The 19208-nt window shown below is 38.1% G+C and overlaps 1 protein-coding gene across 22 annotated transcripts in view; it reads left to right on the top strand.

Annotated features, from left to right (window-relative positions):
- FOXP1 (forkhead box P1) overlaps positions 1 to 19208 on the top strand; it is a 627100-nt gene that overhangs the window by 331284 nt on the left and 276608 nt on the right. The window contains exon 13 of one of the 22 annotated variants that reach the window (XM_045832486.1): positions 8911 to 8939. The exons of the other annotated variants lie outside the window; for them this stretch is intronic. The gene's annotated coding sequence lies outside the window, so the exon portion shown is untranslated. The remainder of the gene's footprint in view (positions 1 to 8910; positions 8940 to 19208) is intronic. 22 annotated transcript variants of the gene reach the window in all.

Below are 19208 nucleotides of genomic sequence, written 5' to 3'. Positions count from 1 at the left end.
AAAGCAATAGCGAAGAGCCTGGTGCATAAAGTGTTAGTTATTTTTCATGTTGTTCAGAGTACTTAATAAGGTACTCTACCATTTGCTTAATTCTGTACCTCTAAATGTGGGATGTTTAATAGACAACTTTGTGTTTGGAAATCCAGAATGGAAGGCTGATGAGGAAAACACTCGGAACCTCCTTGCCCCTCCTGTACAGTGTTTAGTAAATCAGCCAAAGAGGAATGAGAGACAGGTGACAAAGGAATTAGAGATAATTCAATCAGATCCCCTCTATGTGGCTATGTTTTTAGAATTTTTAGGACTTAAGGATTGAACTCATTTCTCTAGAAGACCATTCATGACTCTCCATCCCAATGTCAAGATCTTATGGGTCTTGCATTTCTCCTCCTCATTTGACTGCAATCTGGCATTGTGTATTTTATATTTGTTTTCATCTTACCATAAATTACTCTATGGAGCATTTGAATTTATGTGTTTTGGAAAACATCCTTTGTTCACTTTCCTTTCAGAGCACAGTAGTCTTTTCTCTCTAGAAGTCACTGTAGGGCAAGTCTCCAGGATTGCTGAGTGTCCATGACAAGGTGACAAGCATGGGTGGCTTGATTGTGGGGGCAGTAGTGTAAAATTACATTGATAAATTATCCTTTAGTATAGAAGCCCAAATGTTTTTTCCTCTTAAAACTATTTCTGGATGTATAAACTCATAGTCATATGGAAGTGTTAAAGTCACTGAATGAGATTTTTCTAGACAGATGCCTCCTCAGAATCTGGGTTCCTTTGGGTGTGCTTAAGCTGGTTATTATTAAATAATTCTGTAGTGGTGCTTTGAAAAGTGACTGAATATCCACCAAGGAGTGGTTTATGTGTGAGTAAAAACTGGGTAGGTGGAGCAACTTTATGTTAAAACAGGTATTTGTCATTTTTTCAGAGATAATTTCTCTTACTCTTTCAGTTTGTCAGGCTCCCTGATTTATGATGTGTATATAGCATCTTATATTTTTCCCTAGCACTTGTAAGTGACAATTGTGATTATTTCTGAAGCACGTTACTATACAAAGATTTCAAGTTCTTGAGGATCAGGGACAGTGTTCATGTCTCTGAGTCTAGCAGATCACAAAGGATCTGGAACATAGTAGGACTTTAAATACACATTTATTGCATATTGACTGAGTAGAAAGTGTGAATACTTTTCCTTTTTTACCTACAGCCATTCTTGAAAAACTCTCAGTATTTCAGTTAGGATTGAATTGGATGCATGGAACAGAAACCTGACTACAGTGACTTAATCCGGAGGTTGGCAAACCATTTTTGTAAATAGCCTGATGGTAGTGCAGGCTACACAGTCTGTCACAACTACCCAATTCTCCTGTGTACCATACTAAATGCTTAAATCAACAGGTATGACTATGTTCCTATAAAAACAGGCTCCAGGTATGGCTTACAGGTCACAGCTGTAGTCTCCTGCCTTACTCAAGTGAGGGCAGTAGTCTAAAAGTAGACCCTCCAAGGATGGCACAGCTAGTTAAGGGGCTCTTCCAAGATGAGGCTTCTTTGTGCCTGTCAGTCCACCACCTTTGTTATATGCTTTTTTTCTAATAGTCACAGGTTGCCCTGAAGCATTAGACATCAAAGTTATAGGAAGAAGGTAAAAGAGTAAAGTACAAAGAGATTTGTTCTCTCCAGATGTTGCCTCTTTGTAAAGTGAAATATATCTTCCTTATTTGCCTTCTTACTTTGAAGGAATGTCTGTCTACATCTCATTGGCCAGGACCTTGTTTAGGGCTACTTGCAATGACAAGAGAGCCTGAAATGGCAAATATTTTAATGAAGTACATTGCTGTCCAAACAAAATTGAGATCCTGGTGTTGAGGGAGAACAGTGACTAGAGATGGCATAAGTGACTGGCTAGGTCTACTGTGCTATGTAGGTTTTCAGTTTTCTTTTGTTGGGTGAGGGTGGGGGGTGAGGTGATGCAGGTTTAAACTTTATTTTTTATTTTAATTTTTCCCCATCTTCCCTTCCCCTTTGGCAACCATCAGTTTATGCTATATATCTATGGGTGTGTTTCTATTTCATTTTGTTTATTCATTTCCTCTTTTTTTAATCCCACATATAAGTAAAATGGTATTTCTCTTTCTCTGTCTGACTCTTTTGATTTAGCATAATATCCTTTAGGTCTGTCCATGTTGTCACACATGGCAAGATTTCTTTCTTTTTAATGGCTGATTTCTTTCTTTTTTCTTTCTTTCTTTTTTAATGGTGCATAATACAATGTTCCATTTTTCCAGTCCTTATTTATCCATTCATCTATCGATGGATATATAGGTTGTCTCCATAGTTTTGCTGTGGTAAATAATGCTGCAGTGAACACAGGATGCATATATGCATTCAAATTAATGTTTTTGTTTTCTTTGGATGAATACCCAGCTGTGGAATTCCTGGGTCATATTGTAGTTCTGTTTTTAGTTTTTTGTAGATCCTTTATATTGTTTTTCATAGTGGCTGCACCAGTTCACATTCCCAGTAGTGCCTGAGGGTCCCCTTTTCTCCACATCCTTGCCAGAACTTATTATTTACTGATTCTTTTGATGATAGGTGTTCTGACAGGTGTGCTATAATATCCTCTCATGGTTTTATTTTGCATTTCCCTGATTATTTGTGGTGTTACGCATCCTTTCATATGTCTGTTGGCCAACTGGGTCCTGTTTGGAGAAATGTCTATTCAGATCCTCTATTTTCACATCGGATTTTTTGTGTCTTTTTGGTTTAAGTTGTATGAGTTTCTTATATATTTTAGATATTAACCCCTTATCAGGTATATCATTGGCAAGTATCTTCTCCTATTCCATACATTGCTTTTTCATTTTACTGATGGTTTCATTCACACTTTATTTTGATAGAGTCCCATTAAATTTTTTCTGGCATTGCCCTTGTCTGAAGAGACATATCCAAAAAGATATTGCTAAGACCAATATCAAAGAGTTGTTTACTTTCTATATTTTCTTCTAGGAGTTTCAAAGTTTAAGTCTTACATTTGTCTTTAATCCACTTTGTGTTTATTTATGTATATTGTGTAAGAAATTGGTCCAATTTTATTTTTTTGCATGTATCTGTCTAGTTTTCCCAGTACCATTTATTGAAGAGACTGTCTTTATACCATTTTATACTCTTGTCTCACTTGTCATAGATAAGTTAACCTTATAAGCAGGGATTTATTCCTGGGCTCTCTTCTATTCCATTGTTCCATATATGTTTTTATGCCAGTATCATACTGTTTTTATTGCTATGGCTCTGTAGTATAGTTTGATAATGCCCACTTTGTTCTTTCTCAAACCTTCTTTGGCTATTTGGGGTATTTTGTGGTTCCACAGAAATTCTAGGGTTAGTTGTTCTAGTTCTGGGAAGAGTACCATTGGGAAGAGTACCATTCTAATAGGGATGTATTGAATTCATATATTGCTTTAGGTACTAAAGGCATTTTAACAATATTAACTCTTCTAATCCATGAATATAGTACATTACTCTGTTTATTCGTATCTTTTATTTTTTTCTTCAGTGTCTTACAGTTCTTAGAGTATAGGTCTTTTGCCTCTTTGGTCAAATTTACTCCTAAGTATTTTATGTTTTTGATGTAATTGTAAATGGGCCTGTTTTCTTAATCCCCCTTCTAATCATTTGTTATTTGTGTATACAAACACAAAGAGTTTTCGTATACTGAATTTGTATCTGACAGTTTTACTAACTTCATTTATGAGTTCTAGTAGATTTTTGTTTTTTGATCTTATATGTATAATTTCATGTCACCTGTAAAAAATGGGAGTTTTATTTCCCCATTTTTGATTTGGATGCATTTTAATTCGTTTTCTTATCTTATTGCTGTGGCCAGGACTTTCAGTACTGTGTTGAATAGAAATGGTCAGAGTGAGCATCCTTGTCTTGTTCATGATCTTAGAGGAAAAGCTTTCAGTTTTTCACCATTGAGTATATCAGCTGTATCGTGCTGTAGTTTTAAAATTTTCCACCTTCTCCACTTCTCCCACCAACTACTTTCCATTTAGGGTTAGTTTTGTATTAGCAAGAGGTACTGGTTAATTGCCTACTTGGCAGTTTCAAATTGCAGCTATTTTACTCACTGTTTTTATGACATTGACCTCAGTTTTCTCAGCTTTAAAATGGGAAACTAGAGTAGTACCTACTCTGCAGTTGACAGGAGTCATGTGAGAAGGTAAGTGAGGCATTTAGCATGGTGTAGCACATGGCAAACACTCAATAAATGCTGCATGTCATCATTACGACTACTATGAATGTACAACTTATGTTTTTATCTTCACTTGCTCTTTCTAAGACAGATATATTTATAAAAAACAAGAAAATAAAGGAATAATGAATATAAACTTTATGACTAATACAAAGTATGAGGAAAGATTGATGCAGGAGTGTCTCTCTGTTGTCATAGGCATTCCACAAGAGTGTGAACTTTTAAAAATAGGACCTTGCCTGATTAGACAGCACAGTTCGTAGTAGACAGCAGTAGAACCATTAAAATCCAATTCCTCAAATACTATGGTTACATCCTCTCAGTAGCTATTGAAATTCCCAGCTTTCATGGCATAGCATAGACTAGGTTTAGGTGGTTTATTTTAGTTTTTAAACATATTTAAATTTCTTTGGGCTGATATTTCACATGAGGGAAACTCTGAGTCTGTCAAAGGCTGAGTTCCCTCCATGCTGTATACACAGCAGAAAACCTCAGTGCTTTATCTCTCTGTACCCTGACCTATTCTAAACTATGGTGTGGATAGAAGTATTCTCAAGAACAGGAGAGTGAGAAACACTGACCCCAAATGCTCCTTGCTGAATATTGCTGATTTTAAATGAGTCTCTTTTGGGGTTTCATTAACTCTTTCAGACACTGTCAGAAATCCTTTCTCAGGTCCATGGGCATGTTTTACATTTGCTTTACAAGGGATGGCCATTTTGCAAATGGAATCTTGAGGACTCCCAAAAAGTCAGTAATGAAACTCAAGATTTACTAGGTCAAATCAGGAAAGCCAGACCTTACTGAGAGATTGCTTAGAAGGTTTATTTCTCACACCAGTCACAATACTAGAGTAACCACCCAAGTGTCATTTTTAAAGAGCATAAGCCAAGCCTCAAATTATCAGAGCCCTAGCGGAAATCTCTTCTCTGAATCCATTACACAGGAGATGAGCTGGGAAAATAGTGAGGACTCTCCCATTTAGAGTCTGACCCTCACTCAGCAAGGGGAGTGATTTGTTTCCCACATTGGTTTTGTGCCCACCTTTTTTGTGAACATTTTAATTTAAAAGAGACAGTGATTAATGATGCTTTTGATTTGCTGACTTTTTTTTTTCTTTTAAAGGACAGCCTCTTTCTTTTCTATATAAATTTGATGTTGGAAGCAAACCATGAGTATAAAAATTATATTGCTTATTTATTTCTAGGTGTGGCAGGTATATCCCAACTCTCTTTTCCTTACCCCAAAGTTACTGTGCAGGCTGGGCTCATATCAATTTCTTAGTCTTAGTATTCAATGTCTGTGATACAGTAGGGATTTGACAAATACTATTTGTTGAGTGAACCAGTAGATGACTGAGTTAATAAATGATAATAATAATCAGGACTTGGGTAAAGGGCAGATCCAAAAGTATATCTCCAGGTAACTTGTGTACCTTCTTATTGAGAAATGAATATTCTATAGACTCTGCATTTGGGGTTTATTTTGAACTTGTGATGATCCAAGTTAAAGTAGTTCATGATGGAAAATCTTTCTGCCTGTGTTCCCTGATAACAGCATTAGTATTTCTTGCTTGGACAGTAAAGCAAGCCTCCAAGAGGTAAAGTCATCTTGTAGTCTGTGAATATTTTTACAGTCATTCTAGACTGCTTCTCAGTAACATAGCTTTAATGTCTACAGAGCCTGTAACCTGTCTTGCTATTCTGTGTTTCTTTAATAGAGGGTGTGTATATGTCAGAGTTCAATAAAGGGGAAGAATGCCATATTAATCACAGCGTTACATCAGATCTTAGGAAATGTAAATTCTATTTTCATATTTTGGTCTAATTGTTAAATAAAAGTGTTTTTATGTGATTTACCATGTTCATTTTTATGTTTTCCTAATATATGAAAGTACAAGAATTAGTCTTACTTTCAGATTGCAGAACTGGAAATTACAGTTTAAAAAACAACTAAGAATTTTTATTAATGTATTTTCTATTGTGTTATGAACAGTGATAATTTACTAAAAGTGACATTATTCATATAGGCTTATTAAATATAGAATAAGACTAAAACTTAATGTGCTTAAGATAATTACCATGACTATATGGCAGCTTTGCAAAGGACCTGTATTACTTTAAAAAGTATAAACGAAAGGTTGTATAATACCTTACCCTCTTATCTTGGTCTATACTTATTTTCAGGGCTCTTTCTGTTCTACCTTAACGTAGCAGGGAAGCTCCTGCTCCTTTAGTTTTAAAGGGTGCCCAAAAGAAGGAAATGCTGTTAGTGGTTTAACAGTTTCCAAAATTTATTAGCAGTGTGTGCTTAGCAGAAGGGCAGATGGTGATATACCTGAATTCTAATTCAAATTTTGCCTGTAATCCGTAATGTCTGTTCTCCTCTGTTAGTTAACAGATAGGAAGGTGGAGGCTAGTTACACTTGATCCTATGAAGGTCCTTCCTTCCTCTAGTAGGTTAGAGCCCCTGACAATGGTCACAGGGCCACATCGCCAGTGGGGCTTTCTCTGAGACACATTCTGACAGGTGAGGGGCAGACTTCATTTCAAATTTAAGGTTACCCACAGATGCTACTCAGTGTCAGGTTTCTACAATAAAGCACATCCTTGTTTATATTTTCAGTATGGAAATTAAGGAAATCAACCAAATTGTAATTTTGATTCTCAATTCTCAAGAGTCTTTTTATCCTAACCACCCATGCAGGCCATACCCAAATTTCGTGTCATATTGTAATTATTTTGCCTTGAAATTGTGCTCTTTCACTTTGAGTTTTAGTTTTATTTCCACCCCAAATAGTGGGTTAAAAATTGTTCCAAATATTAAACAAAAATAAGTTAGAATTACATATAGTATTTAGGAATGCTTAACAGACTATCTAAAACTGCAAAACACAAACATGTATAGTAGTTGAAAAATGAACCATCAAATAAATTTATTTGACTAAACATAGCCAACAGGGCACCCTGCTTAAAACCACAAGAGAAAGCATGGTGTGCTAATTTCTTCTCTGTATCCCCTCTACTTTCTATAACCATTAGAAAGTGTCCCTAGTTAGTTCCCTGTTGCTTCTCCTTCACCTAGCCTTCCACCTTCTCTGCCTACCTGGGTGCATCCTGAGCCTCTAGCAGGACTCCCTCCACCCCCTATTCCAAGTTGCTTGTCCTGACGGGCTTCAAACATAACTAGCAGGCTGAGTCCATACTGTGAAGTACTTCCCACAGTGTCTGTTGGTTAGCACATGGTTCTGTGATAGATGCCTTCCCATATTTAGATATTTTATTAATCTGTAGGTTTTTTTTTAATGAAAAAGCTGTCCACAAACCATCTAGTCCATCCGTAGAAAATTGTTAGTTGACTAGAGTCAACACCTTTTATTGGATGTGGTTAGGGTTCAGTTTTCTTTCAACATAAGATCACTGAATTGGGAATTTAGTCATGTGGGACCTTGGGGCTCATTCTTCACCCTCCTTCACAGAATGCATGGAAGTTTGGGAAAGGATAGGAAGCAGGACAATTCCAGTATCTTGGCAGCTTGAATGATGTGACCAGCTCGTCTCTGTCACTGCCGAAATCACTAGTCCCCACACATTGTTCTGTCCTCACATCAACATCAGTCTGCTGAGATTAATCAGACAGGCCTAGTGTATATAATAGATAATAGGAAGATGAAGAACAATAGGAATACTAGCAGGTCACATTTATGCAGCACTTTGCATGTGTCAGGAGCCATTCTGGATCCTTTATGTATATCTTCTCTTTTTAGTCCTCCTAACAACCTTATTAAAATACACTGCTCTGGGCCCCATTTTATAGATAATAAAGCTAGGATACAGGGAGGTGAGGTAGCATCCACAGTGTCACACAGTGGTATATCTTTAAGCCAGGGCTGAATGCCTGGACTCTTCCAGTTTCTCCTGGAAGCCTTTGAATGCCATATTCTCTCATGAGGCAGTTCAGACAGGGCTGTTGTCTGAAAAGGTTTTCAGTGGTCAAAATTCATGGATGTTATCAGTGATAGTTTTAGACACTGAACCATTTCAATTCAAAAAAATTTCCAGACTTCTAATCAGAGCTCCCCCTTTCCCTCCATTCCCCTCCCACATTCTTCCCGTTGCCAAGCCCTGTTTATTTAATCTCTAAAGTGTCTTTACTGCTCTCTGGCCTTCTTTCATTGCCTTTCCAGATGTAGGATGGAGACTTGGCTTCTCAGCATGGCCTTCTAATTCTTCGTTCCCAGGCCCCATTCTGTCTTCTGTTCTTCTAGTTGAGATTTTCACAGAATAACCACTGGGTGCCTTTTGTGGGACTGGCACTGTCCTAGAAGTTCAGGATAGACACAGGAGTGATCATTCCACTTGGTCCTTGGCTTTGTGGAGCTTATATCAGACCACTGATTCTTTCCTTTTCTGTCCTGTCCTTGAACTTGTGCAGCTGTGGGACTGCCTCCTTCAGCTTTAGATGCCAATCTGCCTCTCTGCACCCCCATATGTAATAACATCTTACTCATCCTTCAAGGCTTGGCTCACATATCACTTCTGTGAAGCCTATGTGACTCACTCCTTTGTCTGGGCTTCCACAAGTGTGTGTTTGTATTTCATTATAACCTTTGTTCAGATCTGCTTTCTATTTTATTTTGTTCTTTTCAGATTTGAAAGCCACATATTCTTGCCTGAAGGTAAGAACCTATGTAATTCATTTCAGTATGTCTCAGAGCACACTAGGTAGAGAGTGGGTGCTCCACAGATTTGTTTAGCATAGTAATTATTTTGTTAAGGGCCTGCTGAGCATCAAGGCTGCTAGATACTTCCTTCGTGTGTGTGTGTGTGTGTGTGTGTGTGTGTGTGTGTGTGTGTATTCAACTTGGCTCCTGCTGATGAATTTATGAGTTGCAGTTATGATTATTATCCAGCTTACAGATGAGAAAACTGAGGTCCAGGAAGATTATGTAACTTGAACAGAATCACATAGCTGCTAAGTAGAAGGTCAAGACATTGCACTCAGTGCTGCCTGACTCTAATGCCCACCTTCTTTTCACCATGATTATGATACCTCAGAAACACACAGTACTGATTGCTATGGCTCCTTGAAGTCAATATTAAGGATGCACGTCTCTTCAGTTAATACTCACATGACTCAATTTTTTCATCTTCTCTCATCTTGGAAGCTTTCTCTTTGAACCCACCACCTCTTTTACCCATTCTGTATTTTTAATTTTTATTACTTTTTTATTGATTGATTGACTAGAGAGAGAGAGAAACATTGATTTGTTGTTCCACTTATTTATGCACTCACTGGTTGCTTCTTGTATGTGTCCTGACCAGAAATTGAACCGGCAACCTTGGCGTATTGGGGTGATGATCTAACCAGCTAAGCTATCTGGCCAGGGCCCCCATTGGGTATTTCAGGGGAGAATGGGAAGGGTTTACAGGAACAAATATAAAGGACACATGGACAAAAACTAGGGAGGGTGGAAAGGGAGGGAGGTGGGGAGGGATGAGTAAAGGACAGAAAACTGTACTTGAACAACAATTAAAATAAAGTTTTAAAATAATAATTAAATAAACCAAAAACAAACAAAAAAAAACTGGAAGGAAGATTTCTTATTTGCAGATTTGAACACTGGTCTTTTTTAAATGACCATTGGCCAAAATTTTGTATTGAATTTAGGAGTAGCCATATATATCATAGGACCACAATACCACATAGTATGAGTGATACTGAGCATGGGTTCAATAAGCTTAGCTTCCCTCTGTGAACCAAGGTCAAGCAAGGATCTCCCTATCATGTTGGTTAAGGTTTTTTAGTTGCAACCAACCCTGACCATCTTAAAGGAAAAGGATTTATTGAAGGAATGGCTTGTAGCTCACAGAATGCATGGAAATTTGGGAAAGGATAGGAAGCAGGACTATTCCAGTATCTTGGCAGCTTGAATGATGTGACCAGCTCATCGCTATCACTGCTGAAATCACTAGTCCCCACACATTTTTCTGTCCTCACATCAGTCTGCTGAGATGAATCAGACAGGCCTAGTGTATATCCTGTATCTACCCCATGGCTTTAAGAATACTGGGGACCTTCATTGAGGAATCCCACCCTGCTTGCAACAGTGAGGGGTCAGGTGGGTTGAGGTAATTCTCCAAAGGAAATTGAACTGAGAATAGATTCTGGATAGCCAGCCAAATTCAACAAATCCTAGATGTTCCTGAATTCTATATGAATAGCAGAGTTTATTAAAAAGAGGTGCAGAGTTTTGCTCTGTAAATGAAGTACACCTTTTGTAGCTTTAGCCCTTCTTTCTGACCAGCATCTTGACTCTGTCATTGATGGTATTAGGAAAAGTTTCAGTTTTGTGATGAGCCTACTCTCACCATGCTTGGCTTTATCTAATATTTTAGTCACTGGGAAAGATGTAATAACATACCTAGACCTGTAGCTAGCTTACAACGGAAGTCTTTTCTCCAACAAGTCTTAATAAAACCTGAGTTCTAAAACCCCATCATTGAATAATAAAAGAAATAGAGTAAGTGCACAATTCGTGAGATTAATATAGAGCAAGAAGACAACTTTTTTCCTGTAATATTTACTTTTATATCCTACTTTATGGGGGTGCTGCTTAATTTCATGTTCAATTACTTTAATTACTTCTTGCATGAAGTTTGTGGAAAAGTTTAGATTTTCCATCATCTAAAAGATGGGTTACTTGAGTTTCATTTCAGACCCTGTTAGAATTAGTATATAATAAAACCCAGTGTGTAAATTCCTCATTTTTTAAAATATTTTATTTATTTATTTTTAGAGACAGGAAGGGAGGGAGAAAGAGAGAGAGAGAAACATCAATGTGTGGTTGCCTCTCATGTGACCCCCACTGGGGACCTGGCCGGCAACCCAGGCATGTGCCCTGACTGGGAATCGAACCTGCGATGCTTTGGTTCACAGCCCATGCTCAGTCCACTGAGCTATGCCAGCCAGCCAGGGCTCAAATTTCTCATTTTTCACCTCAAAGGATTATTCATCAAAATAGAATCAGTTTTTCCAAGGAAATTTTATCAGACTTATAAGTCAAATTAGTTGAATGCATTTCTTCTGCTAATAAACAGAGAACCTTTACCTTGAAAGCATCTCTACACTAAGTTCCAATAATTCAGTGTTTCCTTGCCTCAAGAGATCAACCTATAAATGACACAGGAATAAAAAATAAGTTTATTAGCCTAAAAGGAAATTGTTAGGATGGCAAATTCAAGAGCATAAAAGTGAAGAAAGATTATAAAATCTAAATTTAAATATTGAATATATGTTAGATATTGTAAAACAAAACAAAACACAATTTTAAAGGGATAGGCTAATTCTCCCCTGCCCCAAGGAAAACATTTTTGGGAGCAGATCTTAGATGTTTGTGGTTGCATTTATTTGTTTGTTGCACATGAGGATGATGCAAGATGTTAAGGGGCTAATATGTACTTACCTAAAAAACTCTTGGGCTTCTGATTTAAGAGCTTGTTGCAGGTGTGGTAGGATCTATGAGCCATGTCGGACAGTGCCTAGTTTGATTTTTACCTACCATTTGATTTGCCTTATCATCTTTAGGTCCATAGTTAATTGTAGGAAGATTTTGGTCACGAAACTGTGACAAGCCCTTGCAGGAATGAAGAGGAGTGTAGTTTCTTTCAAGAGCATTTATTAGATGTAGACGTGATCACTGATGTACTGTTTAACCCCAGCGGGCTCATTGGTTCTCAGTGTGAGTTAGGTCTAATTCCCCTTTCAAGTTCAGCCTAAGTTGCTGTGAGTTTCTCAAGCTGATGCTCACAAGGGTTTCAGATGTGGAGATGCTGGGCATTTTGTCTAATTCATCGCTAAGAAATGCTTTCTTCTCTCTATAAGACATGGGAGATTTGACCCTATAGAAGAGATAGGAATGTGGTTTTCCTGTTATTCTGTAGATAAGCTCTGCCATAGTGGAAGATGCAGGTGAAGATTGTTTAGGCAGAAACTGTGGGAATCCAATGTATAAATGACAAGAGAGAAAATGTTCAGGGCTAATCGTAAAGCTCTCTTCAGTGTGTAGTTGAAATTCACTTTCTCTAGTATTTTTGCACAAGACTGAGAATAAAAATGGCTATGATTGATGAAGCATTCAGTGTGTGTCTAACTGTAAGTCGGACTAGAGGGACTTTTAAATCACCCAAATGAAAGATTGCATTATCATGAACATTAATATGTAACAGTTAAGTGTGTCATTGCTTATCATAAGTCTTCGAATTCACAGAGCTGATTGAGGCCAGCCAACCAAAAAGGAAAAACTGTTTAGCAAACACCACTTCACAGAGCCTCCATGAAGGAGGCCAGCCAGCCCAGTGGTCATGATTCTTACTGGGTTATTTATTTTTGTGTTCCCAACTCACATGTAGATTTTCAGTCACATCCATGGGAGATTTAAAGATGCCTCCTGTGAGATATTACAAAGAAGAGAAACCAAGGGAAGAACTTATAACTGGTGAGAAGAGGAAGTTAGGGAGGAGGAAAAATAGTGAAGAGTAACTTATTAAGGTCATAGAGGTGAGGTTAATGAAATGTTTAGAAAAAGTTTTATTTCTTACAGATTTGTTGCCATTTACATAGTTGCAAAATTATCAACTGTTAGAAAACCAATTCAAGAATTTAGAAATTGGATTGTTCTTACCTCTTTTATCTTTTGAAAAGCAATACCTTTTCCTCAAAATACATAAGAATACATGTCTATAGCAGAAAATTTGACCTATAAATAAACATTTAAAAATTGAAAATATCTGTGTTCTCAACCCACAGAAATTTGATAAATAGAAAGGTATCCTTACATGTATATGTGAAAATATATGTATAGAATATATTTGTATTAATATAAATGTTAATGTTACATATTTTTGTGCTTTCAATGAGTACATACTTTTGTCTTTTTTATCCATTGACACTTTATCTTTGTATCTACTCTAACATCAACTCAAGCTCAGTACAATTTTAGTGAATTAATTCATTAATATTTTGAAAAATTACAGTAAGTACATAATAGCAGAATTAAGTCTTTTGAGTTATTTGTATTAGGAAGAAAGATGGGAAAACCAAGGAATAAGCATTTACTGATTACCTGGTACATGTAAAGTACCAGGATAGGCACTTTAAGGTAACTTTGCAATTCATTTATTATACTGTGTACTAGGTGGGAACTTTGGCATGTATCATTTTATTTAATTCTCACCACAACTCAAAAAGTTTAGCTATTTCTATTACTTCCATATTGCAGATGGGAAACCTGAGGCTCAGAGAGGTCAAGCTCTAGTTACTCAAGATCACACAGTCAGCAATTATAAAGCCAGATTGGCTAATGGTTCCTAACTACTATAAGCTGAATGGCACCTTGTCTCTTCCCACTCCCACACCAGTGTATATACCACATGCATCCATGATGCTAACCAACCCCCAGTATTTCCAAGCTACTTTCTTCTAAACTATGTTTCATTTGTACAGTTTCCCTGGAATTTTATCTTTACCGTTTTCTCCCCTTTGCTGTTATAAAACACTGGGTGAACGGGCAAGCACTATGTGATTGCAGGCCTTGTTCCATTCCATCCATATCATAGAGACAGACACCTTTGCCTGCTCATGACAGTAACTTTAGTGTGGGTGCCGCTGTTGTCTCTCAGGGACCATCCAAGTCCATTCAGGATGAGCCAAGGAGATCTTTCTTAAGATATTGCTACAGTGTCTGTGCTCCAGGGTTCAGCTCTCCGGACTGTGGGTGGCCTGTGTGCTCTGGGCCCAGGCTTCTGCTATTATGTCTTGGAGCAAGACCTGTGTATCATTCTAGTGGGGCTGTTCACATTGGCAGTTGGGGCCACGCCATGTAACCGTTTCCCCACTGTATTGACTAACTTTTCTGTTTCACCTCTCTCTGCCTCTATTACTTCTCCTCAAAAATTGGGAAGATCATCGTACCTCCCATGTAGTGCTAGTGGATGAGGGTAGTGAGAGTGAGCCACATTAGTAAAAGCCTTGGCACAGGGTTGATGTGCAGTTGGTATGCTAAGTGGTGGTGTTCTTCTTCAGGGATCCTTTAAAAATTGAGAATCACTTTCTTCAGGCTCGTAAGTGAGGAGGGAACCTTCTTAGATAACAGGAGAATTGACTAATCCCACTTTCATTAGTTTACTTCCCTCAAGGAAGTGATTTTTCTCTTGTCATTCCTGGGATTTAGGCAATATCAATTAGCATGTATTCACTAATTAGTAACAGAAAACCTCACCAATAGTGGTTAAAAACATAAGGATATTTATCCTTTACTTGCTTGGATGTCTGAAGTTAGTCAGGATTGGTTAAGCACCTGAATAATATCTGATTTCTGGGTTGACATATCTATGATTCTTCTAGCTTTTCCCTCATGACCACAGATGGCTGCTAAAGGTCCAAGTATTACCTTCCTACATAGTTGCATTTAGAGGAAGGAAGGAAGTCAGAGAGGGAAAAGGAAGAGAAGAGCAGGGAGAGAAAGAGAGAGGAGAGAAAAAGAGGCTTTTTTGAGTTCCTTTCATCTAATCAAAAAGGAAAAATATTTTCAAGCAGTTCCCCCTTACATCTTTGGGCAAGACCTAAGTTAGATGTCCATCCCTAAATGCAGAGAAAGCTGGGCAAGGGAACATATCCTTCATTTTTCAGTTTGAAGAGTAGGACGAGGGATAGAAAGAATAGGGAATGACTGTTGATGGACCGTCCAGCACTGTCTACATGTGGAGTACCACTTTTTACTGGACCAGCTAAGGTCAACCCAAAATCTAGACTGTGCCTAGCAAAGGATCTGAATGTCATTATTTTCAGTATTATTTGGAATGACAGTGGATTCCCAGTTTATCGCTAAAGCTGAAATTTCTTGGTATCAAGAGAGGGTGGGTAACTCAGAATTCTATGTTTACTCTCTTCCTTCCTCATCAGGCTTTACGCCATCACAAGCTCTCTGTATTATCACCCAGGAAATATTTTATGGATGGCTCAGCTTATTTCTCAGAGCCATCGTTCTAGATGTTTCACACCTGCATATGGTATTGGGGGTAATTACCCTTCCCCCCAAAATAATGATCTTTGCTTTTGTATCTGCTCATGTGAAAGACACATCTGACAACTGTGATGTATTTGTAATGTGGTGCTACTGGTTTTGTAGTCTGTCTGTTGCATCAGTACTAATCTTTCTCCCTATGCTGAAAAATTCATCCCACTTGGATTTACAGGGAAGAGCTACATCTGACACATGTTGTCTGGAGTCTGCAGGGGTAGAACAGAGTAGAGGAATGTCACTGTCCAAGAAATCTTTCATAATTCACTCGTTCTGAATGGTAGGAGTTACTCATGTAGGGAGGGCTGAGCGAGCACTGTCTCAAGGAGAAACCATGTCTCTGAAGTCCTAGTTTATATGCAGTATGTTGTGAAGAGAGTAGCAAGTATATTTTCTGAGAAGGAAAACGGTTGTGTTGTAACTGGCTCCTTATCTCAAGCTTGATTCTAATCCTCAAGCATAAATCTCTCATTGAATTATTTATTTAAATAAATTCACAATTCTATTCAAAACTGTGGTTACAATTTATGTAAAAATTAGTTGACATTTTTTATAAAAATTAAAAGAGTAAGAATGGAATTTTTTAAAGAGTTATGACCAAAACCACTAAACTTCAGAGATTTTATTGATTGCATATGAGAAGAAAATAATGTTAATTAAAATTATATATTAATTAATAGATAAAATAAATAATTTTATTAAAATTAATATGCAATTAAAATTATATATTAAACTCTCAAATTGGAAACCAAATATCCATCTGCTGAGGATCAGATTTTCATGAGTATGGAAATTTGGTGGCATTTCTAAACTGCATGGTCCATGTGTGTGACTATTATATTTAAATGAAATAAAATTACATAAATTTAAGCGTTTTGTTTCTGGCCCTGGTCCGGTAGCTCAGTTGGTTAGAGTTTCATTGTCCCCATACAACAAGGTTGCAGGTTTGACCCTTAGTCAGGGCACATATAGGAAACAACCAGTGAGTGAATAGATAAGTAGAGCAACAAATCAATGTCTGTCTGTCTGTCTCTCTTTCTCTCTCCCCTTCCCCTCTGCCTTCCTCTCTCTCTCTAAAAATCAATCAGTAAAATTTTTTTAAAAGAATTTAATTTCTCTATTGTACTAGCCATATTTCAAGTGTTCAATAATAGCTAATGGATGTTGCATTGAACAGAACATCTCTGTCATCATAGAGAGTCCTGCTAGGCAATGTTTCTCTAGATGAATCTACCAGAAGTGCTTTTTCCCACCAGGGATCATTTGGCAATATCTAGAGACATGTTTGGTGGTCACAGCTGGGGCAGTGATGGTGCTGATGGCATCTAGATATCCTGTAAAGCATCCTAGCCTGAAATGTAGTTAGTAATTGGGTTGACAGATTGTATTCCCCAGGGTGGGTAGACCTCTGGGGTCCCCAGCTCCTCAGCTGGAGTTTTAAAGCAACTCTCACTACCAAAATTTTTGGTAGCCTGTGTTTTGGATAAAATATGAGTTTAGAGTAGAATTAAAACTTGAGGTTAAGTATAGAAAAGACTTGTCCCAAGGCCTGTGGCCCTAGTTAGAGGCAAGGGAGGATTCTTAGGGTTACAGGGGAGTCCAGTTGCTGCTCAGTGTTGTTTCCTCTCCTTTCTCTGCCTTCTCCTCTGCTAACTGGCCCTGACCTTATACATTCATTTTGGAGTAGGTTGGGTTGTCCTCCTCCCCAGGCCAGCATGGGGAGCCGGGACATCAGTGTGTGCAGCCAGGGCTCATACTGACAGTTCTTGGCAGCAGGTGGATGTCAGTGTTACAGCCAGAGCTGGTCTGAGATCTGGGCTCTGCCACTTAGCTTTAGTGTAGCCAAGAGCAAGTTACTTAACTTCTGTGAATATCAGTCTCTTGCATTATGAAATGAAAATAGTTAACAGTATGCATCTTATAGGGTTAGTTAAAGATTAAATGAGAAAATGCAGGTAAAGTAATTAGTATAGTCTTTGGCAAATTAAGAATAATGTCATTGGTCGCTTTTATTGTTATTGTTTTGGTTTTGTTTGTGTTACTGTGGTTACTAAGCCCAAGAGAGTCTGGCTCTATTGATCTGGGGTCCTCTCCTGCCTGTGGAGGAAATCTGGCCCCCGGTTTGCTAATCTGGGTAGGCTAGAGTCAGGGCTAAACCTCTTCCACTTCAGCTTAAATTTCACTTACTAGCCCTGGGTGGCGTAGCTCAGTGGATTGAGCGCGGGGCTGCGAACCAAAGTGTCGCAGGTTTGATTCCCAGTCAGGGTACATGCCTGGATTGCAGGCCATGGCCCTCAGCAAACCACACATTGATGTTTCTCTCTCTCTCTTTCTCCCTCCCTTCCCTCTCTAAAAATAAACAAATAAAATCTTTTTTAAAAAGTGGCACTTACTCTACAGACGCTTTCTCTTCAGCTCACTTGAATAGGATCACCTCCCCCGACCCTGTCGTTGCTTTATCTCGGACTCCTGTCTGTCTCCTCCATAGAATATGGTCAATTTCATGACAATATGTTTGTGTGTGTTTAACTGGTTATCTATTCTTCTAGACTTGGAGTTGGTATTAGGCACTAGAGATTTAAGAATTAATGGCATAGTAGAATGAAAAACAAAACTTATGAGAATAGAGAAAGGAAAGGTTGTGACAGAGTAAAACAGACTAGAGTTTGTGTGCCTACTGACCTGATTTGAAATCTTATTATACCCATTACTTACTTTGTGACCTTAATTATTTAATCCTAGTTTCAGTTTGCCATATCTGCAAAATGGGGAAAATATGATAAGAATTTCATGAAAAATATGTCTCCCACCTAAGTCATATGTTCAATAAATAGTGGTTTTTATAATGAGTCAAGAACCAATATAGGAGTAAAACCGAAGGATGTCATGAATTTGTAACCTTTCTTTCTTTCTATCAACATTAGGCATTGAACTTTAGCAGTAACACTTGTCATATTAGAATATTTACATCTCCTAACCTGGCGTAGCTCAGTTGAGCACGGGATTGGGTGCGGCCTGCGAACCAAAGCGTTGCAGGTTCGATTCCCAGTCAGGGCACATGCCTGGGTTGCAGGCCACGGCCCCCAGCAACCGCACATTGATGTTTCTCTCTCTCTCTCTCTTTCTCCCTCCCTTCCCTCTCTAAAAAATAAATAAATAAAATATATTTAAAAAGATTAAATTATTACAGTTAACTTAGAACTATAAATTAAAAAAAAATATTTACGTCTCCTAAAATAACTTTACAGATTGTCCAGTGGTTTGAGACTTTGGTAGGCTGAAGTTAAGATTATTTGGTCCAAGTGCTAGTAATTTTTATATGAACATTTATATGAATGTTAATGGGTCTGTGAAAAGGATTCAGAAAGTATTGGGGCTGTCAGGTTTCCATTGGCCTGTTTTCAGGGACTACTGACCCCCTCATTGGGTTTTGTGATCAGTGACTGAGGACTTCTCATCCCCTCATCCCTATTCTCATCCCCAATGCAGCCTCCTATCAGAGGTTGAAAGAACCAGACCCTCACTCCTTGTACATGAATCTGGTCAGGAGACATGAGGCCTGTTGTGATAGCCAAGTGGCTCTTCACCTAAACTGAGTTGTTCCATCCGTGACCTGAACCCCACCACCCAGGGCCAAGAGAAGAGCGTTAGTAAGTTTCTGTTAAACCTCATGTTAGATTTGTTTTAGATCTTTAGTTCCATTTGCTCTGAGACTATACCATCTTGAGTTCTTTCTGATTGTGGGCCCTGACTTACTCTTCTAATTCTTCCCAGTGTTAGCAGAAAAGAGAATGTGGCTGGTAATCAGGTTACATAGGGCACATGACGTCTACAGAATGTGCATACTAGCCATGGGAGTTTGTGGCC

This window comes from Phyllostomus hastatus, unplaced genomic scaffold, assembly GCF_019186645.2.
Source record: "Phyllostomus hastatus isolate PE091 unplaced genomic scaffold, TTU_PhHast_1.1 phas_contig_16, whole genome shotgun sequence".
Taxonomy (NCBI): Eukaryota; Metazoa; Chordata; class Mammalia; order Chiroptera; family Phyllostomidae; genus Phyllostomus; species Phyllostomus hastatus.
Note: the sequence above shows the minus strand (reverse complement) of the source record. Positions and strands in the feature narration are given on the sequence as shown.